Source organism: Alligator mississippiensis, chromosome 11 (assembly GCF_030867095.1).
Source record: "Alligator mississippiensis isolate rAllMis1 chromosome 11, rAllMis1, whole genome shotgun sequence".
In the NCBI taxonomy this organism is placed as follows: domain Eukaryota; kingdom Metazoa; phylum Chordata; order Crocodylia; family Alligatoridae; genus Alligator; species Alligator mississippiensis.
In genome coordinates this window covers 10514391-10541366 of record NC_081834.1, presented here as the reverse complement: position 1 = coordinate 10541366, position 26976 = coordinate 10514391, and the positions used below count along the sequence as shown (strand labels likewise).

Sequence of the window (26976 nt, the reverse complement as noted above, 5' to 3'; positions counted from 1 at the left end):
TCACTTCATGCAATCAATCTTCTAAGTTTCCAGGACCGGCTGAGATTTTTAAAAACAGCTGTAATCTGTGGTCATTGATGGTGGAGTAGATTGTTTGCCAAACTATTACCATAACTGTCAACCGAAATCAGAAAAATAATCTCATTGCGCTGGACAGATGCCTTTCCTGCATTATTGATATAGTCGCTCCAGAGTAATAGAGAAATATAAAGCATTGTTCTATTTACAAAAGGAGATTGGCCAAGTCCTTGAGAGCGAGCATGAGGGACAGGCACTTACAGGAAGTGAGATATAGTCAACTCAGTAAAAGTTATGTGTCAGGGTCATGTGACCTCCATAGTCAGCAGTAGAATCTCATAGTTTTCAATTGCCTTCCCTCTCCTTTCTCACTTTCAGATTTAGTTCCAGAGCTTAATCTCATCCTAAATGAGATCTTCAGGGTTTAAGTGCAGCAGCATGAAATTTGCTGTGCTCCCCCCAACAACCCCATCCTCCCCCCTGCCCACCATCAGGTCCCCAGAATATGCAAAAAACATCCTGTGCTAACCATGCCCTGCTCTATAGTGCGAATAAATCACTTCAGCTCACCGCATTACAACACACTTGAATAGAATTTGTTTTGTTCATAGGCAAGGTATCTCAAAAAACACTTTGCAAGGCAATGTACTAAATTGCTGGCATTGCAGCAAATCTGTAGGCAAATAGAACAGCTACTCTCACTTAGCTATAGCACACACAGTCCTTGCGCTTACAAATATTTGTGTATGGAGTCAGGTCCAATCTTGGCATCTGAATCTGCTATCACAGACCCTTGCACCTATGTGAAGCCCCCCATTTATAATGCTTCATAGAAAAATACATATATACATATTCATACAGCTGAAAGGGGATGCAATTTGCTTTTACTGGAGCACTGAGCCAGGCTGCTGCACAATAAAAGTTCTGTGTTTAAATGAAGGGAATAGGCATCGACATACCTTGTTTTCCCTTTTTATTTCCAACGTTTTTAATTTTTTATCATTGACCATGGGCTTTCATAAAATGCAAGAGGAAGGGAGGACTTATTGATATTTGGAAAAATAAAGAATGGGAACATCCTTTTAAAAAGAGGATGTTTGGAGGTACAAGTAAAGCCAACAATAATAATAACATAAAAAGAGAAATGAAAATAAGCAGTTTCACATGGCTATAGGTGCCATCGGTTTAGATTTTTGCCTCAAAAGGCAAACCCTGTAGGGTCAGATTCGTTTTTTGCTTTAACCAAATGAATGGATATGAAATGTGTATATCAAAATTGATGCTATGGAAGTAGGTTTTCATCTTGTCAAATGAAAAAGAAAAGAAAAGGGATGTAAAAAAAGAAGACTATTTCACCCGGGTTTAGACAAGAGTCTAAAGTGAAGGAAGCTATTGTAAATGTAAGCAAATGAATGCTCTCTGTCTAATTATGAGAATCAGGAGTAAGTTAAAGGGGGGTTAATTTAAGGACAAATTCCTCCTGCATGAACGTAGGTCAGTCTGTTGATAGCTCACACACATCACTCTAAACCTGAAATATTTGTAGCTTCCAAATGAGAACAAATTATTGCAGGAAAAATTTCCAACTGCTTTCATTCTGAAGGACAGACTAACTGGTCAGGAAATGAATTCATAAAGCAGACCCAATGTCCCTGACACTGTATATGTCTTGACACATGCTATCCTTCTCCAAATGTCTGCTACGTTCTGTTCTACGCAAGCCTCCAAGACGCTTTAAATCTATTAGAGCAAACTGTGTGGACCAGCTTTCTGCCCCAGTCCTTTTGAACATTACGGACCCGCTGTACACCTACATGCTCTACGCATGAGTGCACACACATGCACACACACGCACAAGCAGACACCAAGCCCAATAGCATTTTTAATTGAAAAGCATAAATTTGGCCTGCTAAATCTATTAACGATTCGTTTTAATTAGGAACCCAGCTGCTTCCTGAGATTTTGCAGGCTGAGTTTCAGAACTTTAGCCATACTGAAAATGAGTCTCAAGTGACTTGCTTGAAGTCTTTCAGATCAGCATTTTTACAGACTTGTTGGAAGGGAGATGCTTTTAAAACTTTCCACATTGTGCCTGTTACCCCTCCTCTCTGTCCTTGGATGATACCGACTTACTTGGAGAATGTAAAACTGGCTCTCTCCATCTTCAAGCACATCTTAAATCCAGATGAAGTTCATCTCTCTCGATGCAATCTGTAGCATTTGACCAATTTCTCTCAAACATATTTCAGAGAGAGCCTCCAATGGGTGCAAATTTAGCTTTGCTACCACAAAGGGCACCCATCTTTCTGCCTCAGAGGAAGCATGTAATTAATGGACTTCCCAGCAAATAGCATTGCTGTTCCTTTTTAAAACCGTTGCATGTTAAGCTCAGAGCTGAACCAACCAAGTTGCAGGATTGTCCCTGGGGACTCGCAGGTCACTGCTAATTCAACTTTTTTGTTGAAAGATTTTATTTTAATACGATGAATTAATGAACATTGCGGCCAATATGACAGCCTCCCTTGCTGTGATTGTCCATCCCCAGCCAAAGGGAAGTTGGTTGTAGGCTAACCTTTCTGTGGATTGTATTTGCCAGGCCTGGTCAATAGGCCACTATGGTGTCTAGTTCCCTACAGCCTGAAGGAGATGAATTTTCCCTAATGAAATTACTAAGGACACAGAAGAGCAACGTGTTGTCAAAAAGACTTGTGAGGGTTTTTAGGAAAAAAAACAAAAAAAACCAGATAAAATCCAGATAGCTAAAGTTTAGAGGACTATGTCATTTTCTTTTAACATTTCTCTGGACCGGGGCCTATGATTTCTAATTACCCGGGTGGAAAAAGCAATACCTTAAGGCTAAACAGTCTGTGCATCTTCCCCATCTGCTCTAACTTCCACTTTTTTCTCTCATTGTTTCTACTTTTTTCTCTCTTCACTTCTCCTTTAGTATTTTTACTCATGACTCCTTTTCCGTTCTGCTGCCTCCTCTGGTGTTTTCCCTACTCCATTTCTCTCTCTCACCTCCAATGATCCCTGTGGAGTAGGGACTCTGGGCGATGAAACTGTTTCCAAGGGTTGAAAGCAGGGAGCAACTTGCTAGTCACTCTTAAAATGTGGGTGAGTTAGCAGACTTGGGGCCTTCTTTATTCAACTGTAAGGTGAAAATTGAGGTGATAGCATATGAAGGTTTTTGGGGGATGGAGTTGTTTTCTTGGTTTCTGCTACTCAGAGCTTTTCAAACAGCCGAGAATACTTGGAAGACAGAATTCCTTTATTTTTCCAATTAGAAAATGTACCCAAATTAGAAGATGTACCCATCAAGCAATTGTTTACAAGATTCATAACTATATATATATATATATATATATAAAGTTTAAGGACATATATAAGGATATATATATATATAGTTATGAAATTGTAAACAATTGCTTGTGTGTGTATGTGTGTGTGAGTGTGTGTGTATATATATCTCAGATAAAATAATATTAACTACCAGAGAAACAAGATAACTCCCAAAGAAAGCTGGTAAGAAACGGGGCACATTTTGTTGTAAAAAAAAAAAAGTCAATTAACTTTTCTATTTGACTGAAAAAACTTTTCTTTTTGATGGGAAAACGGAACATTTTTCAATTATCTCTACATCCCACTTGACAAAAAAAAAATCCAGCATCCTTGGGTAAGCCATCTAAGCATGGGTGGCTGCTGCTGCCTAATACTGGAGATGCACCAGCGGCCGATCACCAACTGGGGTGGAGGGTCCCTCAAGTAGCTAATCGCAGACCGGGGACAGGGAAGGGTCTCCCAATGGTCCATCACTGCTGGAAGTGTTGTCAACATTTCACTCAAGGGGTACATGACCAATGTCAGGGGGTGCATATGCACCACGTGTACCTGCTTCGCGTTGCCAATGCATCTAAGCCTGGTTAAGCAGATAGGACTAAGGACTAAGCACTAAAAATGAACCAGTTCAGGGTTTGTTAAACAGAAGGAGGCAATGAATCCAGGCCCTTCAAAGAAAATTCCCCAGGTGCATCCACATCCACTGTTGCAGGATCTGTTAGTTCCAACAAAAATTTAAAGCTGTGTAAATGTTCTTTAGGGCAAAGTGAATGGATGAGTAGTGTTCCCAGGTCTCATTTTGTCATCACGATTCTCAGGTTGTTTAATGTTGTACTTGAAGTCCCACCTGCTTCACTTATGTTATTAGATCACATCTGTGATTCTCATTCAAAGGTTTGAAACCAGACAAAGAGGAACACTTTAATGGTTGAAACCTAAGGTTAAGAAAGACAAGTAGAGAAATCATAATTAAAAAAATCAGCATTTTTTAAAAAATGTTGTTTTAACATTCAGTTGTTTTAACATTCAATCCAGTCTCTGGATTTCTAGGGACCTGATTTATCATTTTTAATGATGGCACAAATACTGAGGTATGCACATTTCATTTTACATTGTGGCTTTATTTTACTCTGTGCCCATCAACATTTTCCAAATTTTAATTTTTGATAAAGTTGTTATTGATATTTCAAGTTCTAACCAAAATAATGTGTGGGGGGGAGAGAACATAACCATTCTTTCATGATTTTTCCCTTCATTGTTTTACTTATGCTAGATCCTGTAAAAAAATGAAAATCTCGAGCAGGAGGAAATTTCCTAAGTTTGTGATTTCTCCCATGCTTCAGTGATATGACTGGATCTGGTTACAACCCAGAATGGTCCAGGTGAACTTAGGTGACAGCTTCATTAAACTCTTTGCTCTGCTTTCTGTATGGTTTCTTGAAGTTTTGCTTAGGTTCATGAAAATTTGTTCAACCCTGGAGAATAGTTGGGATAGCTGTCAAAAGTTTCCCTTTATACCCCAAACCATAAAAGTCCCAGTCATGGAAAGCTTGGGCCCTCAAGAGAGGCAACAAATCATTTCACTTCTAAGTCCTGACAAAACTTTCCCAAGCCCAAGAAAGTTTTGAATGAACCCATACTGCTTTTGCTGCCCTATTTCAACCAGAAAGCACCTGCATGTTGCAAGCAGTTCACTTTTGTTGTGAAAATTTGGCAGCACCATGTTGTTTATACACCGTCTTTCAAGCATATAGCAATTTTAGCAGTTCAGTTCACATGGAGTTTTGTAGTGGTCTGGCTGGAAAAGAGTCTGTAAAAAAAACAATAAATCTGAAGATTGCAGTCTAAAGCAAACTTGGAACCAGTTATTTCCTGTGTGGGAACAAGAGTTGGACATGAAGAGATGTCAGAAACCCAAGACTGAGTCCCCAGTTCTAATGGTTAGTCTCGGCCACCACACTGCCCTCCAGCTTGGTCCTGCCTGACTACAATAAATGATGCTACTGATGGCACAGTTCAGACCCCTTACCTGTAAAGGAACAAGGGGGGGGGGTGAGGGGCAGGGAGGCTAGGTCACGTGGGTACATGGGTGATTTATAAGCCCAATCTTTGCCTTGAACAAGCTGCTGCAGCACAGGTAGGAAAGCAACTAGCCTAATTCTAGTCGACTGGGTACAAGAGGTTTTCGTTTTTCTGGCCAAGCGTTTCTTCATTGCCCCTGTTGTATGTTGCTGTTTGAAGGCCGGTGCTCCGATCTGGATTGATGACCTCCAGGACGGACAGTCGCGAGTGATATCTAAGACTAGGTACCACGAGTGAGACTGGTGCCTCCTGGGTCTGGGGGGGCACCAGCAGCTGATCACCGATGGGGTGGCCCAGCGGTCAAACGCCAACCCCAGAAGAACCGGTGGCAAAACTGGAAGTGCTGCCAGCACGTCTTGCGGCAACCCCACTCCCCAGCTGGCACCAATCTCAGGGGGAGAACTCGCCAGCACTTCTCTCGGCGCCCCCACTCCCTGGCCGGCGAGGGCCAATCTCGGGGGGGGGCACATGTCCCACCCTAGTGCCCTCTCTACGCATCGCCTGTGCTAGGTACAAACCTTCAAAAAGCCTGAAGCAGAATCAATCTAATTTATGCAGTGTTTTGCAAGCAGCGCAGTAGCAAACAGAACACAGATTTGCTCTTTGGTTGGGAGGACAAATCTTAGACCAGGTTCCCCCATTTTTAAAACTGTCTGTGTGTGCCGACCTTCTGTTCTGCTACTGGTATAGACCAGTTTCCAATCACTTATACTGGTAAAAGTGTAATGTCTGTACCTGGCCTAATAGCAAATTGTCCTTCTCTAGGGAATCGTGGCTGACTGGTGGTTAATGTATGCCCCCCTTGTCCCATCTTCCTATACGAGGGTACTTGTGGAACAGTGAGTGCCTGGTTTATAATGGGTGTGCTTATTTGAGCGGGGCTGTAGGAAAGTACTTTTTGCTTATTACTGACTATGCTGCTGAGTGTTTTGCCTCATGTTATGCATTTTTTTTTCCCCCGGCTTCTCAGGAACCTTATCTTGAGTCTTTTCTGACTTGTTTACTAAATCTTCCCTCTGCCAGCTCAGGGTTAAGGACTCTCAACTTAGGTATGATCTTCCACTGCGTGCTTTGATTCCAGGGGTGAGTCATAAGTAGAAAACTCCTTAAGCCTCAACAAGCAGATTGAAAATTCAGTAAACAAACTGAAGAGGAGAAACTCAAGATAAGAGGTCCAAGTCCCCAGCAACACAGACAAGCAAAGCCCTTTATATAATACACATTTATATGGAAGTTTTTAGTAACATTTTGATGATTTATGGCGTGTGGTGGTGTATTCTTTTTATCCTCTCTCCTCAATCAGGGCTTGTTTTATTGACTATTCACTTGGGAGCCAATATTTAGCCTGCAAACTTTCTTTCTTAAATATGGTATGAGGCCCTGAGAAACAGTGTATGTCACTGTTTGTTGTCCTAAAAAGAAATGCTGTTGAGCCACTTGAGAGCCCAAATGTATTAGGAAATTAGCAAAGCGAATATGATTTCCTACAGGCCATCAATATAAACGATCTGCTTCGATCTATTTAAAACTTTTTGAGGAGACGGTTTATTTTTCAAAGGAATCGTGCTCCCCTGACATGTTTACAGCTCATGCCATGTAACATCCTGCTGATGTATGGGAACCAGGAGGTGAAAGTGATGCTCAACAAAAAAACGAGTCCCTGCTTTCCATATCCAAATAAGAAGGGAGGGCTCAGAGGAAAATTCTTCCCAGCTTACTAATTACGGGTGCTGTTAGTGAAACAGATGAGGCGACTCTTAAAATATCTGACTGAAAACCAGCCAGCGTCCCCTTCGAGGAGCCATTCTGGTGACGCTCAGTGAAACAAACACGCTGGACCCCAGCTCCCCCACCGAGAGGAGACTTATTCCATGTTTCTCAGGAATAAGCTGCTCTTCTAATAAACACAGTTAGATACTTGGGAGAACTCAGATCCCGCAGACACAACGCGGTGGTCCTCCGGCCGCAGGCCTCCTCCGAAGTTAGAGTCTCGGTACTCCTGCAATTCTTCCTCCATTCTTGGAGCACCTAGTCTAAGGGAAGAGGGGATGTTTTCTGCTCCAGCTTGACCTCCCTCCCTCCATCCTTCCTTTAACCGCTGGAAACAGTACAATGTCAGGAGCTGTAAGCTGTCGCCGTGTTTCCAGCTTCCAGCAATGGGGAGTCAAAACCGTACCGCCATGTAAACCTCAGAAATGAGCTCTCGTGGCTGGCTGATTGGACAAATATTTCCCATTTACCACTCCCCTCCCCCCCCCGATAATTCTAGGGTTAATCCACTGCACCACCTCCCCAGCCCAGCCCCTCTCATATTGACACTTAAGAAACACAGAGCTGTTTATATTTCATTGGAGAACTCATACTATCAATTTTCACATTAGTGAGTCCAGCTATTGCTCTCTTCTATCGGGATCTATTGAGTGGTGGCAGTAGAGATATCCGCTGTAGTGAAGGAAAAAAAAATACTTAGCTGTCTGATGAAATGTTTTAAATGCATAGGGTTCACCTTGGGGTTGGCTGCTGCTCAGATTTTATCCATTAATAACACACAGGGCTGCCACACTACTCTCCAGGGCTGATAGGAAAAATAGTACCACTTACAGATCTCTTGGTTTGCCTGAGGGAGCATGCACCAAATACAGCACATATCATATATTTTGGGGCTGAAATTTACTCTACAAGAAAAAAAAAATTCTTTATATTAAAAAACAAAGCATCATACTGCTAGAGCAAAGACAAAGGGAAGATACTATGTAGGCCAGTGGCTTTTGTCGACCTGCAGTGCTTTGCTTCTGCCGTCGAATGCCTCTGGGTTAAGGGGGTAAGATTTCGATGTAAAAGGGCCTTTTTTAACCTCTTGAACCTCAGGTTGACATCTGACCTTGCAGAGAGGAAAATTAGAATTGTTACAAGGAGCCAACTGCAAAGGAATGAACTCTCTTGCCTGGCCTTCATGTTTCCAGCAAAAGGCAGCTCGTTATTTATTTATATTTCTCCCTCCACCGTTGAAACAATTCACAGGAAAATGATCATCAAAATGAGAATTGTTAACTGATTAGATTATTGTCGGCGGTCGGTACATAAATGCAGCCAAGTGCTCAAGGGTAAGTATTATTTTCATCCAGTGATGAGGCTAAGAAAGGAGTCTGTACCCAATTCCCTGAGCATTAATGATCTGAAGATATTTGGGTTGGGTTGCATTGTTTTCCCCGCTTTCAAAGCGAGCCACAGAGCTGTTTGCTGCCAGGAAGTGTTATTTAAGAATATGAGTCCTTTTTGTAAAGGGAAGGGCATAATTAGATGGTGAGAGTTGATTATTGTATTGTTCTCCATAGAAATTTGCAAAGGAACTGCATTTGAAGAAAAGAAAAGAATGTGTTGTGCTTGGAAAGTGAGAGGTATTTGGCTGAAATATGTTCCCTACCCCCATGTCTGAAACTTTTAAGACAAATGAAAAATAACCAGGCTTTCCATAGCAGAGTGATTCTGAACCCAGGATGTATTTACCCCAACTCTGTAAATTCAATGGGGTGCCATGTTGACAATAGTATTATTTAGATTCATAGATGTTAGGGGCTGGAAGGGACCTCATGAGATCATCAGGGCCAGCCCCCCTGCTCTTAACCAGGAAAGAAATGACTGCTGTAGTCAGATGACCCCAGCAAGGTGCACGTCTAGTTGTCTTTTGAAGATCTCCAGGGTAGGTGACTGTACCACCTCTGGGGGAGTTTATTTCAGACTCTGGACAGGCAGACCATTAGAAATTTTTCCTTATGTCCGATGTGAGGCTATTTTCTAGCAGTTTATGTCCATTATTCCTTGTCGTTCCCTCAGGTGTCTTGGAGAACAGATGCTGTCCCAGCCTCTGATCTTCACCTCTTATATACTCATAGGCTGCCACCAAGTACCCCCTAAGTCTTCTCTTCTCCAGGCTGAATAGTCCCATGTCCTTCAGCCTCTCCTCATATGGCCTGTCCTCCAGACCTTTAATCATATGTGTGGCCCTCCTTTGGACTCTTTCAAACTTCTCCACATCCTTCTTGAAGAGTGGTACCCAGAACTGGATGCAGTACTCCAGATGTGGTCTCACCAGTGCTGAGTAGAGCACGAGGATGACAACCTTAGTCTTGCTTGAGATGCATCGGTTGAGGCATGCTAGTGTATAGTTCACTCTGCCAGTTATAGCATTGCATTGGTGGCTCATCTTCGTTCTGGGGCCCATGCGGCTTGATGTCTACCTGGCTGGGGTCATTTGAGCCCAGTTTTCTTCCTGCCCAGGCAGGGAGTCGGACTTGAAGATCTACAAGGTCCCTTCCGACCCTACTTCTATGAGTCTATGATATGATGACCCCAAGGTCTCTTTCAGTTGTGGGTCTGGCTAGTGTAGCACTGCCAAGCCTGTGTGTTGCAGATTATTTCTCCTCAGATGGAGCACTTTACATTTCTCAGTGTTAAACATCATCAGGTTTTGATCCGCCCACCTTACAAGCCTGTCCAGATCAGACTATCCTCAGCCTGTCCTTCAGTGTGACCGCACTCCCCCATAACTTGGTGTCATCTGCAACTTTGCCAGTATGCTTTTCACACCTGTATCCAAATCAGTGATGAATATGTTGAAAAGCACTGGCCTGAGTATGACTGCGATTTAGGAGGAAGGACAGGCATTTACACTTTCACGTGAAATCACTTCTATTGAATGTAAGCAAGTCAGAGGCTCCAAACATGCTCAGAACAAAAGAACAAGCAGAATTTGACCCCAATGGCGAGTATACGGAGGACAGGAACTTGGTACAAGCTAACAGTACAATACTACTTCCTAAAGACGAGGAGAAGCGTTGGAGCTCAGAAGGGCCACTGGTTGCTTATGTATCAACCCTGGCTTGGAGTTGCTCCTAAAGACACACTTCTGCCCAAAGTATAAACATTGCAGGTGTTCATGATGCTTTTACTGGTAGAAAAAAAATCACAACCCAAAGGGCACTCTTGTTTGCACTCACAGGAGAAATGTTAAGCTAACCTGTTTAGCTTTCTCTGCGTGGAGTGGGGAATCTCTCTGAGTTTTCCATTTTTTATGATGTCCTGACTGTGACAAGTGACCCAACCGTGGTTAACGTGTTCTGAATTTCCCTTACTCACTACTACGCTTCTTCTTCCAATCTCCATGATATGAGGCTGAGCTCATTGATTAAATTGCTATTTATTTATTCCAAAAAAAAAAGAACAGGAAGTGAATGGGACTACCTGAGTTATTCAGTTCAGCTTCTTGCTTTCACTGCCAATCATATCACAGCGACCCAATGGAAAAGTATCAAGGTCTGGTTTAAACCTAGCTTTTTTGGTTGCCCCACAACTCTGACTGGAAGGCTGCTCCAGAGCTTCTGATGCAAACCGAAAAGCAATCCCTCTTCCCTTGAAACCTGTCTGTCTGAAGATGCAGAGGTCCTATACCCATCATGGCAATCCCTAAGCAGCTGCACCAAATCTATCATCATTGGCTCCATTTAAACCTGTGAAGAGCCTGACTAGAAGAAAGCCTCCCTATCCCTGACCACTGGCAAACTGACTTAGCCCTGGCTCAGTCTTTTATACCCCTTTCTCCCATCAACCACTGCTTCAGCTGAAGGAGGAAAAAAGTATTATTAACTCTTGGTGTACTAGAAGTGAAGATATTTTATAGATCCTTCATTACAAACCCTTATCATAGCTAAACCCTCCCTTTTAGTGAAACTCTTAGTTGAAACTGGGACTGACACTAAGGCATCTGTTTTATTCCGTGCTTAACTTGTCACAAGTCAACTACTACCAGCTATTAGTCTTCTCATATTTAATATACTGCATTCACATAAGTATAACTACTCAATTCATACTTGAAGCATCACAAGCTTTTAAAGAGCCCAGGGTGGGTCGTGGGGGAGAGAGACAGAGAGGGAAAGAGAGAGTCTAACTTGCCTGGGCTGTCCTCACTGCTACTGCTGCTGCTTTAGCAGCAAGGGCTGCTGCAACCGAGGGACAGATAGCTGCTCCTGCAGCCCTTCCTGATGCCCTGTTTGCCCCTCTAACTCCCGAAAGCAGGGCTGAGCCTCCCATGGCAAACCCCTCTGGAGGAAACGGGCATCTTTCCACCCCCTCCCCCCTCTAGGTACAATGCTGGGCGTGGTGCTGCCCCTGATCATCTGCATCTCCCTGACTCCCTATGGCTGGGATCTGCAGGGCTCTGGGTGCTGGGGAGAGACTCCTGGGGGCAGCAGGGCATACTGGCAAACCCTCTAAGTCAGTGCCTGGAGCTGGTGCCTCTGTCACCCCACCCTGGGCTCAGTATTTGCTGTTCATTTCTACTTCCAGAGTTTGAGGAGAAGACTCAACGTTCATTGAGGAGTTTCCGAGAAAACCAGGAACAGGGAAAGAAGGGAGACTAAGAGCAATATGACAAACATCCCTCCACAAAACATGGTGCTTCTTTCCCTTCTTAGATCATGCTTTGGCCACTTTCCTAAGAAATGACCAGTAAAGCCACTCCCTTAGCTGTGATCATGCTAATTAGTTGGGATTTAACCCAAACCACAGTTTGTTTAACAGTTTGTTTGAAAGCCTCACTTCACTTTATTGTTTTTTCTTTGATGCATCTTCATCCTTCATGGTTGATTTAGATTATGATGTAAACTAACTCAACGTGACACAGCTGCTCTGCTTAATAAGTAAAGAGATGCCGGCTGCGACTCACCTTGGTGCTTTGGCGCGTCATAGTCGTGTCTACTGGGTTTGACGGGGCCTTCTCTTCTGGCAGCTGCCTATATCATCCTCATGCAGTTTGCTGAAACAAAACCAACAATGTTAGTAGCATATGTGCAGGCAGACTAGAGGTCACTTACCTTATTTGCCAACAAAATAAAGGACATGGCCCACTGGAACAAGAATACGCACAGAGAAAGCTCACAGGGGGCTGGGGTTGGTTAGACAGCATCAGAAGACCTTGTCTTCCAAGCTGATCTCTGCTGATCGTATATCAAGTGGGGATCCACGAGTCAACTTTGCCTTCAAGCCCCCATCTGCTTTGAACAGTTTAGGTTATGAGATCCGCATGGACTTTCTGAATATAAAAACCAGGTGGTAGAAGTTCAGATCAGCTAAGATATCAATGCCAAAATAAACTCTTCCAACTGACAGACAAACTAGGTCAAATACAAGAGCCAACTCCACAGTTTACTGAAAACTTAAAATGGGATTGGGGGGGGGGGGAATTAATACTTTTGTACTTTCACATTAAAAGATTTTTTTTTTCATTCGTAAAGACTGGATCCAGAATTGGAGAAGCTGAAATCCTGGAAGGGGATCAGCTCTTTCTAACTTCATCAGAAGGAAGAATATTAGTAGTTGGAAGCATCACACGAAAGCAAGGTCTTCAAGGATTGCCAGATTGATCCTCAGTAAGAGCTTACATTGTCTTATTTCTGGACAGTTTGGAGGGGGAGCAACTGGACATTAAAAAACTGAGTGCACCTCTCCCTTCTGTTTACCAGAGCAAACTAACGGCAGATTCTGTTTCCTCATTTCTATTCCATATCATCTGTTGGCTTGATATCACAATGCTGGACATGTTGAAACATATATGCTGAAACGCAGAGAAATTGATGTTATTGGGTAGTGAGAAAATAATGCCCCTAAGTAGAATGATGCTCGCAGAAAACAGAGATGGCCTATCTCCTGTTATAATAAAAAAATATAGATATATCACCATATACTTGAATGGCACTCTGCATATTAAATATTGTCAAAAATACTGGTTATGGCTAAGAGTCTTTAAAAATGTCACTCCTTTTGTGCCTGGCAAATATTTTGCAAAACTAGACCTGAATTCTGTAAATGTATTGACTATATGCGGGGGTGTAGGGTGTAGGTTTGACTATATGCAAATACTCTTTGAAAAATGAGCTATCTCCTTCTATACCCATGTTTGAAAAATCTTACCTGAGTATTACAAGTTAGCAAACCATTCCCTTTGACAATTCCCTATTGTTAATATTGATTGACTAAAAGAGATGACATTTTCTGCTCCCCTATCAGCCGACTGAATCTTTCACATACTAATAATTCATGAACTTTTGGTACAAATGTACCCAAATACAGTGAAACTTTGGAGATCTGTGAATAATTTTATGTACACCTTCTGGCTGTTTAAATACTCATGAATAATAAAGAATGTGATCCCAATTCTAACACGTCGTTCTAGGAAAATTCACAATCCGGCTTTTTTGCAAGTCAGGCTCCACTACAAACATAAATTAAGACATGCTCTCTGTCCCAAAGAACATACACTCGAAATAAGTTGAGAGACCTCTGCCACAAAGTGACTGTGCATCTTCATTCAATACACCGCTTAGAGAATACTGTGAGTGTTAAAAAACAAACAGACGGCATCATCTTAGGGTAGGTGGGAGTTTTGCAATAAATGGAATTGGCCTTCTTTGCATTTCAATGTAAAGCTCCACTTTCCTTCTAAGTTAGAGCTAAATGCATAAAGGCTTTTTTTTTTTGTCAGCTTCAGCACAGAGAAACATTAAAATTCATCTCACCCCAAACCTTTGTCGTAGAAAAAAAAAAAAAGATGTTAAATATCAGCAAATGGATCTGATAAGCTGCAGACTATTTCTGCTGTCAGAGAATGACTGTAGGACAAAAACACATGTTCAGGATTTGACATCCCTTGGCATCTTGTAAATAGCCTGCATGAATCCACACCTTAAAACTGCCAACACAAGCAAAATTGTGCCCAAGTTTCTAGTAAGTTAAGCAAGCAAAGCAGAGACATGAAACGTGGTTGGATTGAATATAGAAACCTAAAGACCCCGAAAACTGACCTTGAGATCATTTTAGCAAAAGATCTTCTCTGCACTTTTGCAGAGCTGGCCCGGTTTTCTCTCTCTAAAGAGCTCTGCAGTTTGTGCATGTGTGCGTCTGGGTATGTAAGACTGTGAGTAATAAACACTTTATGAGGGGGAAAAAAAAAAAAAAAAGAACTTTTCATAAAAGAAGAGGAGAAAAAAGAACTGCTGAATAATACAAAATAGAATTTTCTCTTTTTGAAAGTGTCATGCGTTAGAAGCAATGTGAAGTAATCCTTTGGCCTGGATTTCCTCTGCTTCCACCTCCTCATTCGAAGGGAAAAAAAAAAGTCTTTCCATGTAATTTACAATTCAAAAGGAGTGTTCTTCACTTGATGTTTGGAAATGTTTCCTTCTTTTTCTCCCTTTTCTGCAAGAAAAGGGTACAAGAAAGGAAAAAGGAGATGTTTATGAAAAGAGGGGATCTGGTGAGAGATTGGCAGAGATAGATGACAGCATTGCAGCCACCCCTTCCCTCCCGGCAGACCCAAAATGCATTGTAAAGGTATCCATCTTCCTTCTTAGGATCCTGTATTGGCCACTGGCAAAGGAAGACACTTGAGCCTGTTGGACCCATCGTCTGATACGAAAGGACAAATTGTATGCTTCTAAAAGGCTAGGGATTATCAGAACTAACTTCAGACCTGCAGGATAATAGCAGCATTTTCAGGATCATCTTATAACCAGTAATAACATCTGTTGTCATGAAAGCCATAAGCTCGACAGGAGTCAGAGCCATGCTGGCAGAGTCACATGTCCAAAGCCAATTTCCAAAACCGTTCTGCCTCCAGAACAAACCTGACCCTAGTCTCCTTTGTGGGGAATCAGCATGTGTTTCCTCCATGCTGGCTTTAGCCCATCACTTGATGCAGAAGTAGGTCAGGCCCATCATGCACATCCCAACCCTGTCCCCAGGCTTACGCTCCCTTGAGCTGAGCATTCAGGGCACACAGACAGTGATCTTATCACAGTCCTACAGTCAGATGGGCAAGATGGCCTCTGAGGATAAAATCAAGTGCCATGCTTCAGAGGCTAAGCTGATCACTGCGGGGTCAGGAAGGTGACTCCCTCCAAAGTAGGGCATTGTACAAATGGCTAGGTGGACTCTCCTTTTCCATTTCTTTTTCTGAAACATCCGGTGCTGTATCCACTACTGGACAACCAGATATCAGTGTAGTCTGTATGAATATGGTAACTCCAGCGTTTCTCTATGGGGTTGATTTAAGACACATTCTTTTTTTTACTTTCACCTTCTTACCAGTTATAAGTGTCTTATTCCACCATCTCCTGTCTGCTTTGCAAGAAGGCAGGGGCCAGTAAGTCCTGGTGCCACCCAGACTGCTATAAAACTGCTCAGTGTGAAACATAAAGTTGGCCTTTTTGCTTTTTGGCACACTATGGAAAAGGCCTGTTTCCTGGCATGAGAAATAGCCAGCCTTGGCTTCAAACGGCCACTGACAATTCCCAGCATATGGTAAGAGAGGGAGCTTCCGCCTACTCCATCAGGTAAGTGCCATCTTCCTGACTTCAGCAATGATCGATGTCATGCTTGGAGAGCACTGACTGCTGGGAAAGGAGCCAACCAGCCAACTGGCCAAGACAAGTGAACAGGTCAGAATGGACAAGGCCTCTGGGTGAGGCAGGCATACCAGAAGCGATCATGCAACCAGGAAACGTGGTATCTTAATGCACAATCATGTGCTTTGTATTTCTGGCTGCAGAGCAGCGTTTGAAAGGCTTGGTTTGCTTAAATTAACACCTAAGTTACAATCTTTGTGAACAGGAGATGGAGCTTTTCAGTACATGCATGTCAGTGTGGAAGGGATTTATTCTCCAGGGTTCTTTCTTTTCCCCCTTTCGTTTAGCCCTTCCTTTCTTCCTTTTTAAAATTCTCTCTGTCTCTTCCTTTTTGTTTCAAAGCAAAGATTGTTGAATGTTATTGTTCCTAAGAAATGAAATCCTGATAGTGTCCCTTAGCTAGCACCTAGAAAAAAGCCAGGTTCAAAGCCATCAGACTCACAGAGTGTCTTTCTCTTGACTTCTCTCTGCTTTGGATCAGGCCAGTAATGGGAACAAACACCAGGGAATTTTCCCTTGGCAGAAACAAGGATATATCCATGTGCCAATTTGCTGTAACACCCTCTGTCGTCCCAGTAGGGGGGCTTCCACTTGAGGATTTTGCCTCCAGTTGACAAAAAATGATTTTCTTATTTATATTAACAATATTGATTACTCTTTCTGTTGCGCATGATGCTTGCCCCTGCTTGTCCTATGACGATAGAAGATATACCTGCTTGCAAAGAGTCCCGTGGAAATCAGATGGTTTGTTATTTAGTTAATCCCCTGAATTCTTTGAGAGTTAAGGTTTCACTAGATGTAGCTTCTGATGTTCTGCAGTGGATTCACATGGCTAGCAGGGATGTGGCTGGTTGAATGCTACAATTCACTGCAGAGAAGTCAAAATGACATGGCGTCAAAGCAGCCACTGGGTAGCTGTGAAAATTAAACATGCCTTTATTACGTAACTATACATCTTTTTACCTCTTCTATCATTTTTAAGTGAATTACAGGCATGGTAGAGGTGAACTCCCTGCTCAGAGCAGAAGAATTTGGATTATTTTCTTTCTGTTCGTATTCCTTAAAGAGAAGGAGAAAGCTAAGGCTACGTGCCGTAGAATGGTCTAGGCATAGCAAAGGAAGCAAGCTGAATATATACTGGGAGTTAGAAACTCATTCCAGGGAAAAGTCTTTTTTTACTGCTAAAAGCTTGCAAATGTGCAGGGGATGCTTGCCCTTTCCCTGGGGAGACATGGTGGCCCTACGCCTACTCTGGGGTAGGGGAAGACCCAGATAAAGGCATGGGAGAACTGGGTGGCCACCTGGGGCTCAGACAAAAAGAGGGCCTGAAAATGTTGGGTTTTTTTTTTTCTCCATAGTCTGATTATTATTATCATTATCTCTGCCAAGGGGGGCCCAATACTAAAAGTTCACCCAGGGCCACCAGGATTCTAGGTCTGGTACTGGGTAGGGGTGTGTGGTAGACGGTGAGGTGTAGGAAGGGGATGTTACATTGCAAAATTAATAAAAGGTCACAATCCTAGGCCAAAAGATTGGTCCTTCAGGCCTTGACCCAGGAAGTTAGAACAGCCTTTTGGTTCTCCTAGTGCATTCAGTGGGGCTGGTCCAGCATCCTCCTTCACCAGTCTCACATCCCAAGGTATGTTGCACATTAACGTGGTGCAGCTGATTCTGGGACAGACTGCTCAAAGCAAGTTGGTGCCTACCTAAGGCCCATTTACTATCCACAGCCCTGATATATGCCATACGAACACTACACAGTCACTACAGCAAGATACTCGGCTGCACAATCAGCATAACTCTATTGACACATTCCCTCATGCTGGTCCCTTGTGGTGCCTAAGCCCTGACCTATGGGGTGTACACATAGTGGCAAGAAGCTTATTTATTCAGCAGAGCTTATGGGCCAAGGACTCCAGTTATTGCTAACTGGGATAGTGTTTTTACCCTAGTGGCAGGACTGAGGGACAACTTGCCCATTTCATGTAGAAAAGTGGGTGGCCTTTGACTGGTAAGAATAGTTCTGATATGTACCAAATTCCGCTGAGCAGCACATATCCGAATGAGGACTATGCATTTTGCATTTGTTCTCCAACACAGAAATCAGCCCCTTCTTTTTCTGCCATAGATTGATTTAATAGAACTGCCTCAATGCACTCTGCTTACACAGAGGGTCCCGATGCAAATTACTGTCATTTCTGATGCCCTAAAAGCTCTGCCTTCTCCCTCCCGTGCTCTTAAGTGCCACCATACATTTACGGGTGATGGGGCAAGGGGCACACACTGTATCTATGCATGTCAAGAAATGCGAACAACCTATTCCCATCTCTGAGAGGGAAGAAAATCCCAATTTTTGCTTTCTCTATGCCATATCATGGGCTATTACTACTGGCATGCTGTGAAATGATGGTAATATTATGATAATAAAAAAAAAACAAACTTATAACAATGATTTTTTTTCCCCTGATTTTTTTAAAACAAAATTCTAATCTTTTTAAAAAATGAAAAAAAAAATAATTTGTGGGAGAAGGTGGGGAATTCTCTGTCCAAATGTAACATTTAATTTGATTGCATTCCAATTGGATTGCAGCATTCATAAAAAAAAAAACAAACCCTGTATTTCAGAATATTTGCAAAAAAAAGCTCTAAATATTGAACCAGAACCTATTGGCATAGGTGAACATTTTCATAAATACGAGAAGTGATATAAACTTCAGAGTGCATGACTATTCAGCTGAAGAGATGAGCTGAAATATATATTACACACTGGATGCATCTATGTGTGCTCTACTGTGGAGTTGAGTCGTTAGCTCCACAGTAAAGCATCACTATCTACATGTGCACCCATATTACAGCATAGTAAATTAATTAACTGCAGCATAGGATACTGCTGTCCAGGACAATTACTCTCCTATGGTGGACTAATTTACACCACCACAACACATGTGTAGACGGTGACCGGGGATGCCTAGGGCACAAGGGTGTTACAGTGTGAGGGCTAATTGCACATGTACAAGCCTGCCAGTCCTCCACTATAGCACCCTTGTGCCTCAGCCAGTCCCTCTTCCACCCAACACCGCGACCCAGAGCCCAGGGCTGAGCCTGTTGCCAGCTCGGGGTTGCTCCAGCTCAACTTGCGTGTGTGTGTGTAAATGCTACACCTGAAAGAAATAAACACCGGTGCAAACTGCGCTGGAGTTTATTTCTTTGACCTAATTGCACATGTAGATGCACACACCCATGTTGCACATTATCGTTTCCCTATTTAAAAACGTTGTTGTTTAACCAGGGAATAGAAAGAATTACAAATGACTTGCGTGTCAGAGGATAATTAGCTATATCTATCCCCTACGAGGAGTTCCCTTGAAAATCTTGCTATGTTTTCCATGCTTCGTATTCCCTTTTCTCCGTATATGACAATTCCGATGATCCTGCCCCAAATACATGCTTCCAGTGCAGCACTACCTACAGAGAGATCATCAAATGCCTCTTCTTCTTTTCTTCCCAAGCTAGGGTAAAACTTAAGCAGGTCCAGGTGTTTTCACTTCAGAGGCTCCAATGGCAACAACAAGTTCAGTGCTTGGAAGCTAACAAATTTGTTGTGTCACAATTGATAATCAACTCTAGTAAAAGAATGTCCAAATCAATTGAGCTTTAGCAAGGGCAAACTGACTGGACACAGCCAGGCTCCCAGCAAAAGTAGGCCAAGCTTGATAAATTTGCCCTTATTATAGCTATTGATGTTTAAATTTCTTCAGGGATGTTGTTACATGGGTGCCTAGTGGTGACAGAAGTACGATGACCTCCTTCGATCCTTAATCTACACCTGTTAGTTGGCTCCCTAGTTGCTTGTGAGTATACTCAAGCTTAAAGGTTAACAAAAGAAAAACAGGCCAAGTTTACGCGACTGCAGCAACGGATCAATGCAGAGTAAATAACCTTCTCTGTCTTATTTCCCCAAGCATTATTGATCCAAGTTCTTTGTTCTTTGTCATGTTTCTGTCTTCTAATCCCAGGGGACACTAAACGATCGGCTCATATTGGACATGTTAACTGGCACATTATGACAGCTACCATTTTGTCACTCAATGTGGTGCAATATATAAAGAGCCCTCCGTGCAGGGCTCTCTGAGCTTTGCTCTTTGAAATGAGCCTCAGACCTCTGCTTTCTTCCTTCAGCTTCCTTTATTCGCTCTCCCCTTTCCTCCCCGGGTCTTTTATCTAGACATCTGCAATGACAGCAAACTTTTTTTTATTATTATTATTAATTGCCTCCCCTAAAAAACTCCCATCCTTAAAGATGGACAATAACCCAGCAGTTAAAAATAATAGACACTCTTGCATTGCTCAATGCTCTGCAGGAGTTTCAGGCAGCAGCAAATGCTGGTATCAATTCCGACCAGTCGGGGCTTGTTGTTTTTTATTTAGGAATGGGAGCCCTTTCCTTTCATTACCAAGGTTACGTTTAAAGGATATTGCACTTTCATAAGTGTTCTCAATGGATTTCTATGGGATATTACAGATATCACTCTGGCTGTACTGTGCCTAAGCTCAATCTTCAGCTGCATGGATGCTCCTAGTGCTTTAACAGCTCTATAAACTTGCAGATTTGCGGTTGGAGTGAGTGTTCACTTGGAGACTATTGGATTTCTAACAAAATTAATTGGATTTCCTTCCTTATGAATGCTGCTTCTACATGCCTATCTCCGAATAAAGACTTGCCAATAATAACTCCCAGAATAAGAAAAAAAAGTGAACTTGGGAGGCATGGCAACCCACTTTTGCTTATTTAGCCTCCATCACACTTTATCTAGGACACAAAAAAAAGGCTATTTGAAAAGAAAACTTTTCCCTCCTGTGCCAAAAAAGCTCCCAGCGAGTGATCCAATCGATGGAAGTAAGTGTTACATGCCGGTCTCTTGCAATGATGCACATGCCATTGGCTTGAGTGATATCTTATGGATTTTTTGACCTGAAACTTAACAAAGCATAATTTGAGTCTGTCTGACAATTAATTGACAGCCTCGTATGTATTGGGAACAGGAGTAAATTTTAAAAACAAAGCAAGATGGGAGCTGGGGGACAAATCTTTTAGGTCCTTCTCCATGTGTCTTTATGCAGTTTTCTACTGCATTGTCTTTAGTAAGTGGTTGCTGCTGACTGTTCATGTGCATAGGGAAATGTACCCTGTGCAATGGACAGTAACACCAGGATTATTTTGCTGTTTAGGCATTCTTACCTTTTTTAAGCCACAGGTGAGACAATCTGTTCTTTTTAACTTGTGTGTTTGTTGATTTGAAGGCATCCATAAAATGCTATTGTATATTTAATTTAATTCAAGTTCCTTCAGGTCTCCGTAGCTGATAATTAAACCAACTGACCTGCTTCTGCTTTGAAGCCTACGGGAAATTAACCAGATAATACTCATTAGGTAGTCAGGCTTTGGGGGATAGAAAGGAAAGAAGGAAGGAAAGAAATAAAGAAGAAAAGAAAGAAAAAAGAAAGAGCATCCAGCCAACCACATAACATGGAACTCTTTGTGTGCCAGATATTAATCTGACCAGTCTGCTTGAACTGCTTTGTAGCCTGCCTCTGTTAGTAAAAGAGCCAGGTGAAGTAAATTAGTGAAAAAAGTACATTTGGCTATGCCAAAACAATTCCTTAATTCATCTCTATGTTGCTTGAAAAAAAAAAAAAAAGTTGGCCTATTTCACTTTGGCATTTTTCAAAATAAAATATTTGGATTTTTTTTTTATTTAAAGCAACTTCTTATTTTGATTTTTTCCTTCTGTTTTTCTTCAATTAAAATACATTTTGTTTGATTCAAAATTATTTATTTCCAATTTTTGATCCATCAAAATGTTTGTTTGTTTAAAAAAGTTTTTATTTATTTATTTATTTATTTTTTAATTGCTAGTGGACCAAAATATCCATCATTCGCAGAGCTCTAATTGTTAATGCACCTGATATCTTTCTGAAGATAATCACTATGGATTAGAGAACAGATTTCTGTGTTTAGAAGGTACCTAACAAGCAGTCCATATAATGAATTAATACTAATAATTAATAACATGTATGTAGTTATGATGGATCTTGAAAATGTTTAACTTGGAACCACATTTCTTATATTTTTCTTGAAAGCTTCTGATACGTAAACTTAACTCAAGGAAACATCCTTCAGGCTTAGCCAAATAATTGTATTTTACTGAGTAACGAAGAGACTAGAAGTCAGAAAAGAAACTGGCCATTTATAATGCCTGAATGAGATATGCATGCATTGATAAATCTACCTGGAGTCATGTTAAGGTCAAAATAGGCCCATTGGGCTCTCATGGTTAAAAGACATCAACTTCTCTAGGCAATGGTACACAAGGGGGCAGCAATGTGATTAGTATTGCATCCAGCCATCCTCGACTCCCTAGTTCAAGTGACCAGGTACCCATTCACAGCTAGGTTGACTAAGGTAGTCTAAGGCATGAGTCGGGAGTGGTATCACAGTAAAAATCCTTAACCATAATGCGCTTGCATACATAGAATACATTTGGGTCTGGATAGAACAGAGACTTTCTTAAGTATTGCATGAAAAGTACTTTCCTTCACAAAAAAATGGTTTTTTGCATCAAAACAATTATGAGATGGTTTCCCTTTTTTTATTTATTACAAACCTCAGTTAACCTCCTCCCCACACACAATGAGAACTTTCTACGAATGTGGTGATGACAAGTTTGTTAAGAATGAGTAGTAGTGGCCTATGAGTGCTGAAAAATATTATTATTCAAAATAACATCATATTTCAACCCTACCAAACTCCCAGAGTGTTTGGTATATATATATTATGGAAACAGCCCAAACCCACTGTCATCAATTGAGCTAAAAGACATATTTCACTAGGATAATTTTGTGTACTTGTAAAATGTGAGGCAAAAAAGAATCACAGGACATTTTTGTTCAATCATTAGCTAACCTACTTAGTACTTCTCCTTTAAATCTGACAGAGAGTCATTGCCCTCTATCCTGCTCTAGTGCTGGTGGCCATGTTGAAGATGTTTCAAATCCAGGTCGGCCTATGAGAAACCGTGCTGGCACTTGGTCATTTATATGTGAATTCAGGGGGTCAGGCTGTTTGCAACACTATGGGTGTGAACAAGTATTAGTTCAAGCTACCGAAAGCTGAATCAGGATCACCAGGGGCCCTTGTACACGATGTGTGTTGTTGAGATACACATTATGAAACAGCACCAAAAAGCACCGTTTCGCTAGGTTAGTTGCATGTGAAAGTACACATTGACTTTTTATCATGGTAGGTTTTGATTTATCATGGCAAGTTAGACCACCTCCAACAGGTTTTATTTTTACCGTGGCCAATTGTTCCACCAGGTTTCATTTTATCGTGAAGCTTTCATTAGGTGTATGCTCGCCCACAGCTAAAATCGCCATTTTCCATGTTCCGACACGATTTGTCCACCAGGTGCCCTCTAGCGTTTTTTTACTGTAATAGCACATTAACCAATTATAAGTGTTAAACAGGTTACGTGCAAAATAATAACGGGAATCATCGTGGTACATTGCGAGAGTGAAATAAACCTAGAAATTATCTTTAGCTAGAAAAAGCCAACATTGTGTATAAGGACTCCATGTGCAGGTATTCACCACTTGCTGGGAGGAAGCACAGGCAGGACAAGGTAAGTCAGTTCGGGAGGAAGGAAGGCTGATGGGTATCGGGGAGGTGATGGGACCAGAGGGAGGCGGCAGGTTTGGGGTAATTGTCAGGTGCAGGGAGAGAGATTAAGATAACTTGGTCAAGGCTGGGTAGGGGGAGAGGTGATAAAAACAAAAGAGCCCCAGGAGCTGTGGAGAGAAGTTAGGAACATGTGCAAGTGTTCATTAGGTTGGGTTAACCCATGTTAAGACAGATTAACCCATGATCTAAAGTTATTTCTGGTCTGATGAGACCTAGCTTTAGCTCAGATGCACCAATTTTAGAGCAACTTAAGCCCTGCAAACGCTTGCACGCCTGGGCATTTACATGTAATGCATTCTTGTACCCTCAACAGGTGACATGTGGGACCCAACTTTTTTTAACAGTATTTCAGTGGGAATTAGGCACCCAATTACTTTTAAAAACCTGTGCTTTAGTGCCTTAACATACGTGCCTATGCTCAAAATGCTGGACAGTAGCCAATTGTGAAGCTTCAAGTGTTAGTGTATTGGTGGGAGAGCCTGCCTTACCAAAATGCTTAAGTGATTTAGGGGTCTAGTTTCTATTTCTAAAAGTGGCTCAGACAGGGCAGAGCCCAAGTCTTATAAAAAGACAAGGGAACTGAGGCTAAGTGTTTGAATTTAGGCTCTAATTCACTCGGACAGATTAAGGGGTAATCCATTTTAAAGTCATGAGAAGAGACTGAAGGATTCCCTGTGTTATTTCTGAAGTTTTAAAATCTCCCTTCTCACTACAGAAAGTCTATTTCAGGGTTTTCAATTCAACATGGGCTGCTTTCACTGAGGCAGAACCTTCAAATGCCTCCAGAATAGCCATGGGGGACTCCTTCCTTCATTAGGAGGCAACCAACGTGAGCATCCCATTTACAACTCTTACCATTACCATGATGGGCCAGATCCTATACTAGTTTAAGTTGGCGGCGGTGTCACCCTGATCGATGCAAGCTGAGAAAATGGCCCGGTGCCTTCATTCCACTTTGTGTGTGCATACAAAGGCTTAAGTGCTCAGTTGAACTGGAGTCGCACAGATTCCTGCCTTGTAATTATTCTTTATGACTCTGTTTTTTAAAAGCATGTTTTCCTAAATAAGGCCCCAAGGCTCCATAACATGTTTTCCCCTTATCATCATATTATAACCTCTTCAAATAATACAAATAACAAAAGTTATTGCTGGCCTTGACATCAGGGGATTGTGCATCACATTCTGGATCAATGTCCAATGCAAAAAAAGAAATCAGGGCCACGTACAGGTTGAGTCTAATTAAGCATGAAAAGATGTTTCTTTCACATTTAAATATGAATTAGGCGAGGTAAAAAAAAACATATGAATAGCTACAATACACAACACAAAGAGCACTTAAATCTCTCAGGTACATCTGGAAACAAATGCCAACTTTCCATCATTTATTAAATTTACTCTTTTGCCTGTGGAGAGCATTTCATTGTAGGATTTCAAAACATTTTGCAGCTGTTTATTAACTGTGCCTCATACCTTCCTCAGAACGTATGGTGGGTTGTGTGTGTATATATATATATATATATATACACACACACACACACATATATATATATATATATATATATATATATATATATATATTTGTTTTATGGATGGGCAAAAAGGCACGGAAAGCAGAGGTCGCATGCCAGGTCAGCAGTGGGGGTAGGAATGGAAGAGGAATCCCGATTTCTCTAACCATCACTGAGTGAAATACTAGATCTTTACTTTATCGCTTCTTAATTATAGTCACCAGCTTTGTCCCGGGTTGATCTTCCACGGAGGAATTATTTGTCTTAATAAAAGAGGCTCCGTTTGAAGAGCTAGAGAGCCTCCTTGGCTTCTTTATCTAAATCTTTTGCTAATGGGCACTTTTGGCCCGTTCATTTGAACACTATTTTTAAAAGCGTTTTTAACAACATACAGTAACAGCTAACTGTAGCAATTATATAAATCAGTGGCTGAACATCATATTATGTTGGACCAGCTCCGGACTAAACTGATCTGATAATTAGCTGCAGAGCATATGTTTCCAGTTCCCATCAGCCAAAATGAACAACCAACCAACGGACATGTAAAAACATTGGGACCAATGGAAATTATGGCTGCATGAGGACTTGGGCTGCAGGCTTTGTCCTTTTGGGTACATTTATTCATTTATACTTAGGCAGGAATCAGGAAAATAAAATTCGGGATAAAGTGAAAAGGTGACTCAAGAGGAAGGAAGAGCAAAGTATGTGAAGGGCAAAGACATAAACATCTGCACTGTTAGCTCTGTGTTACTAGGCAAGGACCTTCTATTGATTTCTCTGGGCATGATTGTAGTCCCTTCCTTCAGTGACTAATGATACTCCCGTGGGGTTATGATGACACTGCATTTCATGGGCCTGTGGGTCGGATGCTTGATATATTCTCTGCTTAGCTCCCACTTTAAGTCACTGTCCTAGCTCAAACAGGGCTATTCTAAAAATGGATGCAAAGGAGGGAAAGGAATAATTTATGTCCTCTGTCCCAGGATAGAGAACAACACAAAACACTCAGGACATGTACACAAATCCAGGCAGCTTGCTGGGAAGTGAATTCACCTGCTGGGTGGTGGGAAGCTCAGAGCCTGCCTGCATGAGCCCTGGCAAACACTCCAAGGAGGCTGCCAGACCGCACCTCTACCCAGCCTCACTCCACCTCCTGCCACCTGGAAAGCAGCGGCTGGGATGCACAGGGGGCAGAGCCCTCCTTGCTATGTATGCCCCACCAGCTACCCCTGCTGGGGTCTTGAGGGGAGTCAAGCTGGGCTGGGCCTATGAGGTGGGGAAGCTCCCTTCCCCTGCTCCCATCTCCAAAAGAGTGCCTTGACAAGCTGGAGATATGCTGGAGGGTAGGGCTAGGATTCAGGGTGACCTAGACAAATTGGAGGATTGGGTCAACAGGAATCTCATGAGGTTCAACAAGGACAAGTGCAAAGTCCTGCAATCCCATGCACCAGGACAGGCTGGGGACCAACTGGCTGGGCAGCAGCTCTGCAGAAAAGGATCTGGGGTTGACAGTGGACAATAAGCTGAATATGAGCCAGCAGTGTGCCCTTGTTGCCAAGAAGGCTAATGGCATACTGGGCTGCATTGCTAGGACTGTTGCCAGCAGGTCAAGGGAAGTGATTGATTCTTCCCCTCTATTCAGCACTGGGGAGGCCACATCTGGAGTGCTGTGTCCAGCTTTGGGCCCCCCACTACAGAAAGGATGTGGAAAAATTGGAGAGTCCAGCAGAGGGCAATGAAAATGGTGAGGGGATGACTTATGAGGAGAGGCTGAGGGAACTGGACTTATTTAGTCTAGAGAAGAGGAGACTGAGAGGGAACTTAATAGCAG

At 42.2% G+C, this 26976-nt stretch overlaps 1 long non-coding RNA gene across 3 annotated transcripts in view; it reads right to left on the bottom strand.

Moving 5' to 3' along the window:
• Positions 1–2484: 2484 nt before the first annotated feature.
• Positions 2485–26976, bottom strand: part of LOC109280705 (uncharacterized) — a 58011-nt gene continuing 33519 nt past the window's right edge. For all 3 annotated transcript variants that reach the window (XR_009455547.1, XR_009455549.1, XR_009455550.1), the window contains 2 exons: positions 12161–12250; positions 2485–4292 (listed from right to left, as the gene is read on the bottom strand). This is a non-coding gene — a long non-coding RNA (uncharacterized LOC109280705). The remainder of the gene's footprint in view (positions 4293–12160; positions 12251–26976) is intronic.